Source organism: Marmota marmota, unplaced genomic scaffold (assembly GCF_001458135.2).
Source record: "Marmota marmota marmota unplaced genomic scaffold, marMar, whole genome shotgun sequence".
In the NCBI taxonomy this organism is placed as follows: domain Eukaryota; kingdom Metazoa; phylum Chordata; class Mammalia; order Rodentia; family Sciuridae; genus Marmota; species Marmota marmota.
Genome location: NW_026000168.1, coordinates 12,026,067 through 12,037,072, shown reverse-complemented (window position 1 = coordinate 12,037,072; position 11,006 = coordinate 12,026,067). Strand labels below are relative to the sequence as shown.

At 34.3% G+C, this 11,006-nt stretch overlaps 1 protein-coding gene across 3 annotated transcripts in view; it reads right to left on the bottom strand.

The window, feature by feature from the left end:
- The window catches only part of Grm7 (glutamate metabotropic receptor 7), an 839,293-nt gene that overhangs the window by 597,463 nt on the left and 230,824 nt on the right, over positions 1-11,006 (bottom strand). The gene's annotated exons all lie outside the window — the stretch shown is intronic.

Sequence of the window (11,006 nt, the reverse complement as noted above, 5' to 3'; positions counted from 1 at the left end):
CTCCCACTCAAGCTTCTCTCCACCTCCCACAATCCTCCTGCTCTTGAGGCCGATTTGCTGGGTCATGTGGGCGGAGCCAAAAAAGTCCCCCAATGAGCAGCTCCGTGGTCTGAAAGGGCAGGGAAACAGCCCAATGAGCATCACCGCAGAGGAGCCAATCAGCTAGATGTTGCTGGGGCTGCTGTGAGCCAATCATCAGCCGGCAGCTGGAAGTTTGCTGGGTCCCCTTGGGCTGTGGCTCTCAACAAAAGATCACTAGAAAGAAAATTTTAAAGAAGCCATGCAACTAACTGTCAGTTTATTTGATTATGGAAATGCAGATAGAAAAAAGATAAGGAGATGTGAGATGATGATAAGAATCAATGTTGGAACTAAAAATCGTGTAGCAATCAAACTACAGAGATGCAATGTCAGGGTGTCCTAAAATCACTGGCCACAAAACATCTCTTCACAAGTTCAAAGCTTTGCTGACTCCTGAGATAAAATTTGTGTGGAAAAAGTCCAATGCTTCCAGAAGAATTAATGCCTGCAAATTTATAAAGCCTGAGCCAAGATTTCAGTTTCTGCCCATTATAGGGAGGTAGAATTCAGGATTTGAATCCTATCAAATTACAAAGGTTTAGCAAACACTTCACAGTCATGCTGCAGGGGCAAAGGCTAAGGCTTACTCTCAGACAACAAATGAAACTGAAATTTTGTGAAAGTCTCCAAAAATTCAAGCCAATTGCCCAGGATTTTTAACATCATATGAAAAGGAAAATAAATTTTTAAAAGAAAGTAGAATCCAGAGTCCCTATCAGATACTATTCTTAATTTTGAATGTAATTTTTTAAAAAAAAACATGAAAGTATTTTCATAGTCAAGAAAAAGAAAATCAATAGAAATATGTTCTCAATTACCTAGTTGTTCTCAATTACCTACTTACAATACATGCTTTAAGCATTCTTCTCATTAATTCTAAGTATATTAGAGACTTAAAAAGAAAAGATGATCAAATAACAATTAACAGAGAACCCTAGAAGAGCAAAGGAAACTGAAAAGAATTATAAGCTGAGTGTGTTGGCACACACTGTGATCCCAGTGGCTGAGAGGTTGAGGTAAGCAGATTGCAAGTTCAAAGCCTGCCTCAGAAACTTAGCAAGGCATAAGCAACTTAGTGATACCTGTTTCTTAATAAAAAACAAAAACGGTTGGGGACGTGGCTCAGTGGTTAAGCACATCTGGGTTCAATCCCTGGTACAAAAAAAAAATCACATAAATCAAACACAAATTCTAGAGTTGTGAAATAGAAATTTTTATATGAAATAAAAATTTGCTGAACTGACCTAATAAAATACTACAGACAGTGTCTGATAAAACATTATCAGACAAATGCCTAAAAAAGTGTCATCATAACATAGAGAACATAAATAGACTCTGTCCAATGTAACAGGGATACCATGAGACTGAAAAATAAAATAAACAGAGCTTTAGTCACCTAAAGAACAATGTAAAAGAATCATATATGTATCTAATTGGAGTCTCAGAAGAAATATAATGACATAGAAAAAATATATGGAAAGAGAAACTAGATAAATATTTCCCAATTCAAGGAAAACATCTCAATTTACATATCCAAGAAGATCAATAAATTCTAGTAGGATGAATAAAAAGGAAGCCATATATAGGCACATCACAGTCAAACTTCAGAAAACCAAATGATCAGAAAATCTTGAAAGCAGTCAGATAAAACCAGCACTAATGAGCATAAAATTACAGATACTCTGACTCTTCTTCAGAAACAATGGCAGTCAGGGGTATGATGGATTAGCATTGTGATGTACCAAGAATATAACTTTTAACTAGAATTCTAAATTTGGAGGAGAAGGGGATCCATATGAAGGCAAAATCAAAACAAAACAAAACCACAGTAAATAAATAATACATTATCTAACAAATAAAAGCTAACACCTTTGCTTAGCAGCAGAACTGTAAGCAAGAAATGCTAACAGAAATTCTTTCAGGCTCTAGACAACACAGGGAGTAAACAATTTTAAATGACAAATAACTGGGTAAACAAACTATCTTTTCTTAGTAACTTGTAAGGAGTATCTACCATAGACATGCTGGGACATGCTGGGACTCACTAAGTTGCTGGCCATAAGGAATAGCAGCTATAGGCATGCTTAGCAATGAATGGTTACAATAATTAGGGAGCACAGCTCCATGGACATGTGCAAAGAACATGCCCTGTTGCAATTACATCATCTCACTGGACATAACCAATGGACATTGACTTTCACTGGGTGTAACAAATCACCAACACACACCATCAACTTGGAACTGTATTTAAACTGCTCGTTCTGCCACATCAATGAGGCTGCTACGAGGACATCAGTGAGACTGGCCATCTGGCTGTCTATCCCCAGATCCACTCCACCATTCCCTGACATCCAACCATAAGATAGAGAGAACCACCAGACAATGACAATGTCTGCTCCCTGGCTAAGAGAAGTTGTCTGGCATCAGAGGTATTTTGGGGCTTACGGTTGCCCTAAGAATGTGTGATTTGCTTGTAGTGTTTCATTGGTGTGCATTAAATGCTAGTTGGGGTGTTCCAGCACACAAACACTTTTTGCATTAATTATTTCAGTTTGATGATTGGTGTGATTAAATATATACTTGCATTAAAGAAAATCTACCTCAAGGAATTATTCACAGCACCACTGGCAACATTACTATAAAAGGAAACAACTGAATGAAATAAATTAGCATTATAGTATGAAATGTATGATATACCATGATATAACAAAATCAGTTGACAAAAATCACATAACATAGGGGTAAGTTAAATGAATTTACACCTTTGCAATTCTCTTACATTTTATTTGAAATAGTACATTGTAATCTTTGAATGAACTGTGATAGATTAAGGTGCAGATTGATATCTCTAAAATAATCTTTAAAAGTACCAAAAAAAAAAATACCAAAAGGCATGAAAACAAATTGGTCAACAGACATTGTCTCTATCTAATAAATATTTTATGGATGAATAAAAAACATAAGAGGAGGAAAGTAGGATTTTAATAAATCAGACAGAATATACTAAGAGGGAAATGACAGACCTAAATATGGTTGTATTACACAGAAATCTTCTAAGCACTCAAATGAACTGAGGACAAAATGAAGATATGATTAAATGCTATCTATATGATATACACTTTAAGTATAAAGACACAATAAGAAAATTAAAAAGAGTGAGCATAAGAAAACTAGTAAGAATATACTAATATCCAACAAGTGTTCATACTTCCAAGTTAAATAAAAAGTGTGATACAAATATATACCCATTAGAAAGGCTGAAACTAAAAAGAGTGGCAAAATCCAAAGCTGGAGACACCATGAAGCAACTATGACTCTCATAGTTTGTTTGTAGGAATGAACTTGGAGGAACTACCTTGGATAACAGTTTCGATGGTTTTAATACAGTTAAACATAAAGCTACCCTATGGCCCAGAAATTCTTACTACTGAGTAATTTCCAAGAAAACAGGAAATAGATGTTTTCAAAGACTTGTACAAACAAGTTCATAATGACTTTATTCATAATAAATAAAAACTGAAAACCACATAAATGTCCATCAGCTGGAAAACACAAACAAATCCTGGTATATTCAGAAGATAAAATACAATTCAGCTACAGGAAGGGATAAATTACTAATCATACAGAGAGATGAATCTCAAGAACATATTTTAAGCAAAATAAGCCAGTTACAAAAGAACACATGCTTCCTTTCCTCAGGACATCAAAAACAATCAAACCAACGTGTTATGATGAAAATCAGAACATGATTTGCTTTTACATGTGAAAGGGTTGGTCAGAGAGGACATAAGGAAGCTTTGTGTTGATGGGAACGTTCTACATATCGATGAAGTAAAGGGCCACCTGAGGGTATACATTTACCAAACTCCCATAACTGTTCTTTTATGATCTGAGAATTTTACTGCATTTAATTTTTCTTTAATTAAAAAAAATCACATTTCTAAATAATGCTGGATTTGGAATTTTAAGGCTCATTTAATTAATTTCATATTCTATGACTTTTCCTCTATTCCACACTACATTCATTAACATTAAATTATGGAAGAAAGCTGATATTCTAGGTTGGTATTTTTGTCTATGAAAAACAACCTTATTTTTATTTTTCTAATAGCCATATCTTCCCTTTTTACAATATGCTTTCTGGGATAGAAAAAGAAGTGAGCCTCTTGGGAAGTTGCATCAAGTTCTTTAAAACTGCAGGAATGCCAATTACATAGTTTCAGAAACAGATCCCAGAGAGATAGTCCCAATACCAAGTATGCAGATACCACATTGTTTTATAAAGTATGTATTTCAACAGTCATCTAAAAGCAATGAGAAGTAAACAACAACAACAACAACAAAAAGTTCATGAAATCAGCATGTTATAAAAGTTTGGGCTTTTTAGTTCTGTCCCATTTTGTTACTTCATTTTTATATCTACACTGAAGATTTTAAGAGGCAAATTTATGTCTATGACCTTTGGTGGGTCAAATAAAGAAAAACTGTATATGCAATTAAAGCCATCAGTTGCTCCAGGCCTAATGTTTTTCCTCAATTTGCTGTATATTCATTTAGTTATTCATTCCATCATAAAAGTTACTTGAGTTTCAGATTAGTGCTGATATAAGATTAAGCACAAATGAGGTACAGGTCCTGGCTTTAAGAAGCTTTGGCTAACAGCATTTGTAGATAATTACAAGGATAAATTATGGCAAGTGCTAGAATTAACCCATAAAACTTCATGGCAAGTACTAGAATTAACCCATAGCATTAGAGAACATATATGACAGTCACTTAGGTATGCTTCTGCATATATAGATATCATATATATATACATATATTATCATGTGATATGTTATATATTATATCTTATATACATACTATATATTATCACATGCATATATAATATACTTTATATGTATGTATGAGATATATATATATATATATATATATATATATATATATATATATATAAAATGTGTTATTTATATTATTTCTCAATGAGGGAAGCAGAGCATTGTTTATCTAATAACATGCATGCACTCCAAGTCTCATCTCTTCCTTATGCAGAAAATTCATGATATACATAATCACCACCCTAAGGAGCCAGACAGACTGTGATAGCTCTGTACAAATGGAGCCTGTCATATGGAGCTACCCATTTTAGATTTCTTTTTTATAAATGGCACCTAAAAATATTTCCTAACAGCTTTCTCTACTATTGTTATAATTATAGTATTACTAAAAATAAAAATTAAAAAGTTAACGACATATATTTTCACCTTCTTTAGATAATGTAGTTATTGCTTTTGATAGATTACATAGATATCTGGGATAAGTACTTTGTGAGATTAATTCACAGAAGAGAAAAACATCTCATATCCCATCCAAAATTTTAGGGTTGGTGGACATTTCCTAATTACACCTTCTTCATTTGTTTGATAACTCAAAATTGACTCTAGAAACTACTACTCGATCCATGGTAATGTGTTATATCATTGTAGGATAATTAATTAGATTTTCAAGCTAGCCTAATTCATATTTCTGGATTGCTGGACATAGGTTTTAATATAAGCACTTCAACATGCAGTAACCCAACAAATAACAATTCACTAGATTTGAAATTGTTAATTCTTATATCAAGTTATTCAACAGGCCATGAATTAACATTTCTTGGCTTATCATTTCAACCTTCAACATTCATGACACACAAAGTTGAATCACTAGAAAAAAGAAATAGCTGTTACCGAGTGAATAAGGGAACACTGTTAAAAACTTGAAAATCATTCTGGGTAATCTGTTCACATTCTGGAAACTAACAGCTGCTTTGCAAATACAAAATCCATACACTTCAGTATTTATTTTACTTTTGTCTCTTTGCCATTTTGATGTTTGTCATCAGGATGTAATAGCTGAGATTACACAGCTATTGTATATTGGACTTTCCACCAGCTACCCATCTCCTACAGGAGGTCCAATGGTGCCCCTATTGCTTGTACAAGAATAGCCAAGTCAAACAATGCTGAGCAATAAGTAAAAGATAAAAATATCTCCAGTAATAATGGAGTGTTAAATGAGCATAGGAATCCAGAATTTCGACATGCTAGACCAGGCCGTGAAATGTGGCCATTGGGAAGTTCTAGTGATATCACAGAGTTTTCAGTACTGTTAAGTATATGGAGACCAAACCAGCAAGGATACTTGAAGAACTTAGGCAGTAGACAATCCATGCATAATACTTAGTAAAGTGAATAGAGATTCTTTATTACAATACTTATTTTGGCAATCCTAAGTATTTTGTATTTCATATCACTCTACTCATTAGTAAATAGGTTTGATGGTGTCTTAAAGTTTCTACATACTCTACCCCGTAGGAGAAGGGAATGTTTTTAGGGATTGTTTCTGGTTCACCATAGACTTCTTCTTTCAGGCTAGCATATAGAAGAAATTAATCTGATTGGTACAGCATAGTAGCAGCCATTGATGGATATGTCTTCCCTGGGTACATAATTACTGCAAAAAGAGCATTAGCTGTATCTTGATTGTCTTCTATCCTCTTAGACATGCCAATATGTAGGCATAATGCTCACCTTGGCTATCAAACTAAGTGGTGGTGGGGGTTGGGCTCCCTTTCTAGGTAAGTCAAATCCACCTCTATCTTTTTTACCTATTATTGGTAAATGATCAATCATTCTTTGCCCTGAATGTATGGGGAGCTTGTAGTAAAAAATTGAGCACAGGATCCAGATTATAACCCCATTATCTCCACATTTAGGCCTTTTGTGTTTATTCCTGATGAGCTATTACTCACAGAAGAAGGGAATTGACACTGATAGTCCCCTATTCAGCATCACTTCTCAACTATATAACTGATTTTGATAAAGAATATGTGTAGTATAAATATCTGTACAAATCCCTGGTACCTAGCTTAGTGCTTCAAAAACCCTTGGAATTTCCAGGCTGATAGGAATGGCTCTGTTACCCTAATGAGGTAACTTGTAGTTGGCCCTAACTAGCTTCCAGCTATAGTTTGGTCAACTGAAGGACCAACTATTGTGATTAAAGCATTGGATCATTGAGCCACCCTGAGCTCCCGGGAGCCAATGGGGTTGAAGTTTGAGTGAAATCATGTGGCCAGTGCTTTTATCCACCATGCCTATGTAGTGAAACTCTGGACTCCAGGGCTCAGTGCAGTTCCTGGTTGGTTAACACAATGATGTGCTCAGAGGGCGATTCATCCTGACTACATGAGGAGAACACAAGGATGCTGCTTGCTCCCTCCTATACTGTGCTATAAGTAAATCCTTTACACTAAAACTATAATCATAAATATAGTACTTTTATGAGTTATGTGAATTATTCAAGGAAATTATTGAGCCTATTAGAGTTATGGGGCCCTCCAAACTCATTCCATTAGAAGGATGAGTGGCTTGGGGACCATCAAAGTATGCCTAGTGTGTGAAGTAAAGGCAGTTGTGTGGATGACTGAGTCTTTAAGGTGTGGGTCTATGCTAACTCCAGATGGTTAGCATCAGAACTATATTGCTATATTCCCAATTGGTGTCAGACCACTGGAGCTGGTACAGAATGGAGCTTTAAAGAGTCACCTGCATGAAGTAATGGAGACCACCAAAGTTTTGTAGGCAACATAGAAATTTTTAGAGAAGATACTTGAAATAGACATATAAAAGACAGTGATTCATTTAAATATAAAGATAATATAGTAACTTCAAGAAAATTAGTTTCAAGCAATAAAGTGTGTATGCATAAGTTTATGTAAACATGCACTACATACATAAATGATATAGGTATCAAATGTCTATTTTGTGTATGGATATAGATTTGTGTGTAAAGCATGTATGCTCTAAAAGCTTCAGATCATTAGTCCTTTGGCTTTTCAACAAAGATGTTAATTTTCTTTGAGAAATGGAACATCTTAGAGGATCAAAGTAAGGGCCAATGGAGGTATTTCACCTAGTAGCCAAGAAGAAACATGGCAAAGTAGACATGAAAGAGATATCCTTTGAGACCAGAATTCTGACCCTATCTTTTCATGACCTTTCCTATTTTTTTAATCTATTTTGCATTAACATAGAATACTATACCCTCCAAATAATGTGAAATATGAAAATGCCTATCTCTGATAAAATAGAAAATATCAGCCTATTTTTAAAGCAATCAATGGATAAAGAATATTGTTTTCATCTTCAAAGTTACAGTCCTGCCAAAATGTGTCATTTCAGTATCAATAACCCTTATTATGAAAAATAAATATTTAGAACAATGAAAGGAAGGGCAAAATGACAGACATTAACCCAATCATTCCTTAAAGAAAAGGCATCAGTTTGCTGACGAGTCCCTCACTAAGTCATTCCAGAGAGGAATGCTTTGAAAAGAAAGCAGGAAGTTAATAAGTTTAGAGATGAAGCCACTTAGAAATCTGAGCAAAAGAGTGGAATCTAGGGACTCATTGCTTCCATTTCTCCATCTGTCAGATAATTAAAGCTATTTACCTTCTTCTGAGAGGTTTAGGGAAGACTAGTTAATTTCCTACAGTATGTTGAAAGCAAAAACTGTGTTTTCAGCAAGTTTGTTTCGTACACTTACTTGTTTGGGCATTACTGTTAATCAACACCAGAGACTAAGAGATTCAATAGAAACCTAAGAACATAGAGTCATGAGTGGACAAGAAATTAAATCAATAGGGACTGGTTTACAGACTCCTTTGATTAAAAAGTGGAACTGCCACTTTTTAAAATCTTTTTCATAAAACATGCATAAATATCACCCTCTGTACTAAATAGTGTAATGTATTAATAAAGTGTCCTTGGTTGAATTAAGATCTAATAACTTTTTAGCATTTACTTTATATGTGGCTATATGCTAAGTGACTTGCATGCATTAACTTATTTCATCTCCAAAATTATAATTATTGATAACATTTTACCATTCCCATTTTGTGAATTAGGAAATGGAGGTGACACAAGTTTAATTATTTTGGGCTAAATTAGCTGTACAGCTAAGAGATAGCAAAGCTAAAATATAAATTCTGTAGCCTGTGATCATAGTTGTACTGCCTACAGATGCTATATGTTTTATTTAAGGTTTGAGCTGTTGTGGGGAAAAGACCCAACAAGAAAATCTTAGAGGAGGAAAAGTTTATTGTTTGGCTCTCAGTTTCAGAGGTCTCATTCCATCGATGGACCAAAGAATGGACCATAGATGGCTAAGTCCATTGTCACTTGGGCTCTTATAAACATAACTCCCCTATTCTGTCTTACAGATGTTAAGGATTCTAACTTGAGCCCAACAGTTTTCTGAGGGTCCTTCAGGATCCCAAGTGACTTATGATCCTAGTGAACACCCACATCCAAAGAAGAATGCAACCTAAAACATCTTCAAAGAATAAATAATAATCTCTAACTCTTAAAGCTAAGTGTCAGGCAGCATTCACTGTGTATTATCTTATTTATTAGACTTCTAATATGTCATTTTATAAAAAAAGCAAACCAAAATGTAGAATGATTATCAATGGTCCAATCCCACTAAACTAGCAAGTTTACAGATCTAGGATTAGTTACAGATCCTAGATTGAACCAAGAGTCTGGTAAGAAAAACTTCTGATCTGAACATTATAGGTAGAACAACCATGTGCCAAGTTTAAGATCAAATATTAAGTAATTATGTCTATTTGGATGTTTTACCCTAAAGTTAGCTAATTAGTCCTAGGCAAAGTAAATTCAAGGGCTTAAAATAGATTCTGATATGACATATCATGAATTTCTTAATTTTATTTCTTAATAAAACTTTAAAAATAAAAATTCAACAATCCTTCTATTGTATACATGAGAAAACTGAGCTTACAGGTAAGCAGAAAAGCTATGCCACATGATTACTAATTTGACAACTGCAACAGCAGATAGAAAAGAGCTCCCTGATATTATGCCAAGACAATACCTTCACAGGAAATAACACAAAGTAGCTAATGTGGCATTCACAGCTCCTAAAATTATTCTGCGCTTTTAAACTCAGTCTGCACTATACTGTCAAAAACATTTATTCCCGACATTAAGTGCCTGGCTTTAATTAAGTTATTTATATAGGTTTTTTACTCCAAATGTATTTGTTGAAAAGGTGGAATGTATCAAAAACAAATTGTGAGATTTTGCTATGCACTACAGCATCTCCCCTCCTGCACATAAATGATTTAATGAGATAATGGGACTTTGGAAGGGTGTGCAAATCCAAAAGGGAGCAGATGCTGCTAAAAAGGTCATTTCTTGATGCCTGTAGCAAAGGGAAATGTTCAAAATGGACCAGCATAAACATACCAGGAGGCACTTTGGAATGTTCTCTTCAGCCATTTACAAGGTATTTTATGTGATGTGCTTGATAAAAATAATAAACATCTTATATCAAATGGTTGAAATGATGTCTTGTGGTTCTGCTACCTGCTGTGGTATTGCTTTATGTCACCAGAGAAACCTAAAGAATGTTTAAGTCCCACACAAAGTTAGCAACATTTAAAAAAATCTATTGGTTACTCTATCATAAGTTGTTGTTATTGTTTTGTGGGGATGTATTTTTGCTTCTGCTTTTGTACATTATAGTTGGCTCACAAATAAATTCTTTGGCAATTATTAACCCGTAAAACTCTTCTACCCCTAAATTGAAATTTTGCCATGAATTAATCTGTATATAATGCAAATTCCAAAATATGTTCCAATACAGGGAATATGCAACATTAGTATTTTGGGACAAATAAAATATTACAGAAACATTCAATATGTTAATAATTCAAAATCAGATGTTTAATGTTCATCTCAGCATGTCTTCTGTATTCTCTTCCTTACTCTTTGAGTAATTTTCTTAAGCAATTGTTTAGAAAAGTTCTGGAAAAGGATCCCCTAGTAGCTTAAGATAATTTTTGTTAAGAAGCTAAA